Raw genomic sequence first — 7,768 nt, forward strand, 5'->3', positions numbered from 1 at the left:
ATGCATGCCCATGTTAGAAGAGAATAGAGTAAAAAAAAGAAATTTTGAAATAAAGACAACAGGGCCTTTCATGTGAAGTCACAGTTGGGATGTGGGAACTTCTCTGGCAGCCCAGACATCCTACCCCAGAGGCACAAGGAAATTTGGATGGAGAGGAGAGGAAGAACAGAGTAAATGGATTTCAAACCTATGCAGGAAGCATGGAGTATTCTGAAAATTCCGAGTACTATGAGAGACAGGGAGTTCAATGAAATGGCTATTTAAAATCCTGTTGCCGACCTCTCATTCATAAAAACAGCTAAATTACAGTGTATCGTGGGTGTGTTTCCTCACCCAACCCATACACCCAGTTATTTAAATCTTAAAATGGGTCTCACTTAAATCTTGTCTTCCAAACATCCTTTTCCCACTGAAAGACCAGTGCTGCACAACCACCCACCCCATGATCGGTGTCTTCTGCACAGAAAGTTAGGAATCTTATATAAGCATCTAGAATTCTTCAGTCACAAATAATGACGTCAAAATCAATACTTGCTCTGTGTGAACTTCAATTATTGTATAAATCCAAAGCAAATTCAAACTCCAGTCAATAAAGAACAGAGACCTGGCAGATGAAGGAGAAGTCTACTGGCAGATCAGCCTCTCAACACTTACTTCCCTGGACACAATGTAGGTAACAAGCTCTGACAAAAACAATAGCTCTGAGCTCTTCATTTTCACTCTGCCATGTGACCCTTAGCTGAACTGATCCATGAACATTTCTGGATGTTGCACCAGGGGGCAGAGAGCTCACAGAGGCTGCGGGTGCTGCAAAACGTCCTACCAAGCACCAGATGCACCTCCCCTCACACACACACACCCACTACACAATGATTCTGTCCCAAATGTTAACAGTGTTGACATGGAGAGCTAGTTGTTTCAGGAATAAAATTTCGTTTTTTCCTTTTATGTCCTGGATTGTGTGTGTGTGTGTGTGTGTGTGTGTGTGTGTGTGTGTGTGTGCGCGCACATGTGAGAAGAAGCCAGATGTTGGCTTCAGGCATCTTCTTGTGTTGCTCCCCACCTTACTTTTTGAGATAGGATCTCTCACTGGACACCTGCCAGCCAGGAAGCCCCAGGGATCCAACTGTCTTCACCTCCCTAGCCCTGGCATTATAAGCATGCACCATGTCTAACTTTTCCTGGGTTTTAGGGGAACTTGGGGCACCTGCTTATATGACAAGCACTCTGCCAACCAAGGCTTCTGTACAGTTTTGGAGTCAGGGAGTACAGGGACGTTCAAACTAACACCTGTACTTTTCTCATCACTGATGAAATACCTGACAGGAGCCATTAAAGGAGGAAAATCCTGGCTTGGCTTGCAGTTCAGAGCACTCGGTCCACAGCTCCTCGGCCCACACACTTGAGGAGGAGATCTGAAGACAGGAAATGGTCAGACACAAGACAACCTTGAAGACTGTCTGGGTGACCTCCTTTCTCCAGCTAGGTCCTGCTTCCTGAGTTCTCCAGGTCCTCTCCACATAGTGTCACCAGCTGGGGCTCTGGCTTTCACACATGCACTATGGAGGGCATCTCGTATTTAAACCATAGCATCTTGGTATCATTAAAATATCTTCTGTCCATTTAAAATAAATGTACAGAAGGACAATGGCCAGAAGTTTAGATGCTTTACTACGAAACCTAGTATCCTCTTCTGACACAACTCTGTGTGAGGCTCTAGTTGCTGACTTAATTATTGAAATGTCCAAATAAAAAGGCTGCTTGAATACATTAAAAAGGATTTCTTGAAGTATATAGACCCAAAGACTTCAACATAGCTTTGGGGGTGGATGTTGGATGGGAAATGTCCCCATAGGCTCAAGTATTTGCATAGCTGGTGATATTGTTTGGAGGAGGTCATGGAACCCTTAGGCAGTGTGGCATTCCTGAAGGAAGTGTCTCACGGGGGATGGGGGGGCGGGGGGGGGTCTTAGAGTTCAGAGCCTTGAGCTACATTCAGCTTGCTCTCTCTGCTTCATGTGGGGTTAAAGTTATGAGCTCTCAGTTTCCAGCTCCAGCTGCCTCCTGCCACACCTCCCCACCATGATGGACTCTTAGCCCTCTAGAACCATAAGCCAAAACAAATTCTTCCATAAGTCACTTTTGGTCAGGTGTTTTATCACAGCAATGGAAAGTAACATACAATGTATGTTTGAGTGTGTGTGTGTGTGTACATGCTCATGTGTGTGGGGCATGCATGTGGGTACATATGCACTTTGGTGTGGGTACATCTGGAAGCTAGAGGTCAGCATCAGGAGTCATCCACAACTGCAGTCTGCGTTACTGTTCTGCTTTGCTTTGAGACAGGGTCTTCTTACCTAACCTGGAGCTCGCCAATTAGCTAGGCTGGCTGGCCAGTGAGCTCCACGGATCTGTCTGTCTCTACCTCTGGAGTTTATATTCTTGAAGATAAACCTTTACCCTCGCAACCTCTCACAGAGACATAGCCACACAAACACAACCGACATACCAACTCCAGCGATGTCCAAGTTGATTGACTCTAGGTGAAAGACTAGGTAAGCCTCACATTGGCTTGAAATGAAGACCGCAGAAGGAGCTGGGGTTTAACCCTTTCCTGAAAGCAGAGAGCCAGCCCCTCTACCGCACCTGGAGACTAATTAGAAGGTCTTTGACGTGCTCATCTGTCCTCTGCCCAAGAGCTTGGTGGAGCCATCCTAACATACAGAGAACTTGGTGAAAAATAATTTGCCGCGATGTAACTTGGTGTAAGCTCAGGTCATGTCCCGATCTTGCCAAGTGAACACGGCTGCCAAAGTTCCTTCCTGTAGCCGCAGCCTTCAGACTGATGGGGCGCTCACCTGCTTCTCCCGCTGCCCTTGATCCTCCCTCATTTCCTCTGGGTTTTAAGTGTGTTGTGGCGGCTTTCAGGAAGGGCTCCATGCTGGAAAGCATTGGTTTCTCCGGATCCCTTTTGAGCAGTCACACTTGAGCTCCACAGCTCCTGCGAGGAAGAAAGGAGGTGGAGTCTGGATCAGGGTAGGGATGTGATGTCCCAGCATGCAGAGACATGCTGCCCCGTCCGAAGAAAGAGGTCAGAAGTCCAGTCATGCTCTGTGCTATTGGCCTTCCATCCATCAGCTGCTGTTCTAGGGCAGATTTCCACTGCATAGGATGGATGCACAAGGGCAAAGGGGTTCATTCATAATCCACAGACGCTCACCCTACCCAGGTTTTGAGAGCAGTCTGCCTGGACTGGGGACAGGCAGGAACATGTCCTCAGAGAACAGTGTCCCAAGAGACCCTAATGACAGTAGTTTTTATTGTTGTTTTGTTCTTTTTGGGTTTGTTTTTTTGTTTTGTTTTGTTTTGGTCTTTTTGAGACAGGGTCTCCCTGTAGCCCCAGCCATCCTGGAACTCACTATGTAGACCAGGCTGGCCTTAAACTCACAGAGATCCACCTGCCTCTGCCTCCTGAGTGCTGTGATTAAAGGCGTGCGCCACCATGCCCAGCCCAGTTTCTGCTTTCTTAAACTAAAGCTGGGTGTGGTAGCACACGCCTTTAGTCCCAGCACTTGGGAGGCAGAGGCAGGTGGATCTCTGTGAGTTTGAAGCCAACCTGGTCTACATAGCTAATTCAGGTCAGCTGGGGCTACAGGGAGATCCTGTCTCAAAAAGACCCCCCTCCCCCAAAAAGTGAAAAACTAGGATTGAGAGAACTGCATCATCTTTATTAAAATCAGGCGAACTAAGGGAGCCTCTGTTAGCCAATATACTTACACCACAGGAATGTGTTTAATCCCAATCCTGCCTGGTGCAATCCCCAAAAGAAAACAGGCAGACAACAGCAATGCTTGGCAAAGGGCATTTTCAGGTCTGGGCAGAAATCTAGAAACTACTAGTCAATGATGTTATGTTGAACTGAATCCTCACCTCAATGTAATCATATAAAAACTCTGAAGACTTCTTTCGTAAAAGTGCTATCCTTAGATCAAAGATGGTTAGGGTAAGAGATGGGAAGCATCTCACCAAGCCCACAGCCACAACACCGCAGCTCATTTTGTATAATGACAGATCGTTTGAGCATTGATTTTACTCACGAAACTAAATTCACTCATTATGTAACACTGCATTGCTTATTAGGTTTAGTGAATAAATTATAAAAGTTTAAATCACAAAATTAATTATAGAACGAAACGCAGGCTCTTACTGCATGTCAAGAATAATGTGCTTTCTCCTCAGGTGAATAATCCTAGATAAATATGAAGCTAATCATAATATCTCTAAATCATCTTCTAGAATTAGAACACTGAACAGTGTGTTTGGCTGTACCTCTGTGCGTAGCTATTTACGGCATCATGCTCACATAATGTTTACACTACGCTCCTTCACCTTACAAAATCAAGTTTGTATGTCTATCTAACTTGGTAAGCAAAATTAGCCATCAGAATTAAATTGCTTCGCTATAGTAACCAGTGCCTGGATATTTTAGCTAATTATTTTTTCATCATATTTTTCCTATATTTCTATGAATATCTTAGAAATAAGTAAATTTGGGGCTAGGAAAATGGCTCCGTGGGTAAGAGTGTTTGCTTTGAAAACATGGCGAACTGAGTTCAAATTCCCAGCACAATATAAAAAGCTGGGAATGGCCACATACACATACCTGTAACCCTAGTGCCATTGGGGGTGGAAACAGGGGATCAGTGGACTTGCTGACTAACAGCCCAGCTCCAGGTTCAGTGAGAGACCCTGTCTCAAGGGAAAAGGTAAGACAGTGATGGAACAGGACACCAGGGATTCTCCTCTGCCCCCCACACATTCGCTCACATAGACATCATACACAAAAAAATAAGCAAAATCTATCCAGTTGATCCTTGACAGTTATGGATCCCATACAGTTGATGGTTATATGTGATTTACAATAAGAAAAACTGGGTTGAAGAGATGGCTCAGCAGTTAAGAGCACTGGCTGTACCTACAGAGGACTCAGGTTGGATTCCCAGCACCCACATGGTGGCTAATAACCATCAGTAACTCCAGTTCCAGTGGACCCAATGCCCTCTTCTAACATCCACAGGCACTGCACCTACCTGCATGCAGACAATATGCTCAGACACATAAAAAATAAAAATAAAATATTTTTAAAAAGTCATTCATCCCTCGCATCATGGATATTCAACTTAATTTTATGTAATAGGAAAAATAGTGAGTCAAAATGTAAATGCTCTTTATACAGAGCCAGCTGCGAAGTTCCTCACAGCCACAAACTACTGAACATCATGTCGTGAGCAGATTTATCAGTCTCCAGGGAGTTTCAAGTGATTTAAACATGAGCATTTTGCCGTCCCGGGACAAACCCCCAAATTAGCAAATTTTGGGTACTAAGTCAAAGAAGTCCCCACTATAGGATGTCACATTTGTGGAGGAGAGTGGATCACAAAAGGTGATGGGCTCTTAGGCAGAGAGGAAAGAGAAATATTCTAACACAATAGCATGAGCATAGAATTTCCTGAGAGGAAAACACCGTAGAAGGTGACAGCAGAGAGCCTTGGGCTCCACTGCGTCACTGCAGGTGATTCTCCTTCTCTCGGTGGATTCATGCCTGATATGGAAAATGTCTCACCCAAATTCAAGTGCACCAGGCCAACAGAAAATGTTCAAGAAGGAAGAAAAGAGAGGAAGGAGAAAAAGACACCGAGGAAGAGGAGGGAAGGAGGGAGAGGAGGAGCAGGAAAGAGGAGAAGAGGAAGGCAGAGAGGAAGGGCAGCACGCAGCCCTGCTCAGCATTCCCCAACGACAGAAGGACAGAAACAGAGATGGGGTGGAAGGGCCCCGAGCGTCAATGAAGCTGGTTCTCGTGTTGAGTTTGGCCAGCTGTGAGGTATTGTAACATTTTCTACTATGTCAGCACTCCGAGCTTGCTGGGTCCTGCCCCTCCATATCCACCTGCATCTATCCCACCCACTATCCATCTGCTAAAAGATTAGGCACAGATATTGATCGTGACCAGCATAAGTACTTCTACTCCTATGTGGAGAACCATTCATAATGACATAGCACCTCTTAAACCATACTGAGACAATCAGGAAGGGACACTTTCTCCCAGCAGAAGCCGAATGAAGACAGAGTCCACCTGTAGTCCTTTATCCTCACAGTCTCCTTGGTACTGTTCAATAAATACCTGCTGAACAAGCTAGCATGAAATCTTCCAAAGAAAAAGACTCAAATAAAAAGAACTCATTTATATATTTTCTCCCTCCTATCATTAGACTTAAAAGGACTCCTAAAGACAGAATATTTTTAAAATATAACAAGAAATATGTCTCCAAACAGAAAAACAGTCTCATACAAACTACCACAAGGGCCAAGAACATAACAAATTACAGGCACGAAATGCCAGTCTCTACATGGTATTTCCTTCAGCTCTTGCGGGTTTCCCAAGATTTGTTTTTTGTCAGGGGGTGGTTCCAGCTGAGGACCAAGACGACACTGGGACACCTTTGCACACAAATACAAAAATCTTTCCCTTTCTCCACATAGTCAGAGACACAACACCTGGCTAAAACTTTGAGTTCATGGAAGAATACCCAAAGAGCTTTACCAGACTGTTCCAAATGACCGATTTACTAAAATCCCTTCCCACCCTCTAAGTATGCCTCAAGTTATATTTTACAATGACTGTCTTAAAAACAATGTGCATTATTTATAATAAACAAAAAAATATAAGTTTGGAAATAGGCATAATGAAAATATTTCCTAAATCAACTGAAGCCAAAGTTGAAGTTCTCAGGGAGCCACAAGCCATTATCTCAGCAGGCTTGGAGCAGCAGTGCGAGGTGGCCATGGAGCCAGAGGGTCTGGACTTCAACTCCAACCAGCTTCATAACTTTGTCAAGTGATGTATCCTGTGTGCCTGGTAAGGGGTTCAGGCAGACAGAGCAGACAGAGGCATGCCCAGCACACACCTAGGAATGGTTGGAATTAGCACTGAGGGGTCAACTCCAGGTGTCCTTGCTTCTGGGTTGTTTGAGCAAGGCATCTTGAAGCTGAGAAATGCTTCTCCCTGAGCATGTCTCTGTCTGGCAACCTGAGTTCGAATCCCCAGAACCCATGTAAAGTCAGGTGTGGTGGTGTGAGTCGTGAGTCTGTCATCCCAGGCCTCCTGTGGTCTGATAGGACAATCTCTGGAAGCTCACAGGCCAGCGAGCCTGGTGGACAGAGGGACCACCAATAAAAGAGAAACCCTGTCTCAAACAAGGGGTATCACAACTTAGCAATACAGTTGCTTCCTCTCAAGATTGGACGGCAGAGTGAGAGCTGTGATTTGCTCAGTGTGGCTGGCCAGCATCACCAGGGTTGTACCCCATATTGTTAACCCGGGACCTTTCCACTGGCTTTCCTGCAGGCCCCAAGAGTATACACTCACAAACTTTGGAGCCACTTGCAACAGAAGAACGTAAGAACATGGCGCTTACTCACATAAGCTCGGAGCCAGCTAACTTGCCTCTCAGCTGACATCCTTATCTGTCTAATAAAAGTCGTCATGCCACAATCATTGCAGCTCAGGTTTTTGGTAAGCCAGAGCTAATGCAGCAATAAAAACCCACGACATCTTTCAGTCTCTGTCTCCCAGTCTCTCCCACAACCTCTGAGTCAGCTATGACTCACCTCAAGCTTCCAACAGTCTCCGCTGTTCTCTCCCTTCTGAGAGAAAAAGATACGAAGGAAAGGAAAACAACCTTTTACTTCTTTAAAAAAAAAAAAAAAA

General features: G+C 45.1%; 1 long non-coding RNA gene across 2 annotated transcripts in view; it reads right to left on the reverse strand.

Annotated features, from left to right (window-relative positions):
- Positions 1-7,768, reverse strand: part of LOC115069182 — a 28,619-nt gene that overhangs the window by 1,290 nt on the left and 19,561 nt on the right. For both annotated transcript variants that reach the window (XR_003848462.1, XR_003848461.1), the window contains exon 6: positions 2,859-3,001. This is a non-coding gene — a long non-coding RNA (uncharacterized LOC115069182). The remainder of the gene's footprint in view (positions 1-2,858; positions 3,002-7,768) is intronic.

Source organism: Nannospalax galili, unplaced genomic scaffold (genome assembly GCF_000622305.1).
Source record: "Nannospalax galili isolate Female #2095 unplaced genomic scaffold, S.galili_v1.0 scaffold412, whole genome shotgun sequence".
Lineage (NCBI taxonomy): Eukaryota > Metazoa > Chordata > Mammalia > Rodentia > Spalacidae > Nannospalax > Nannospalax galili.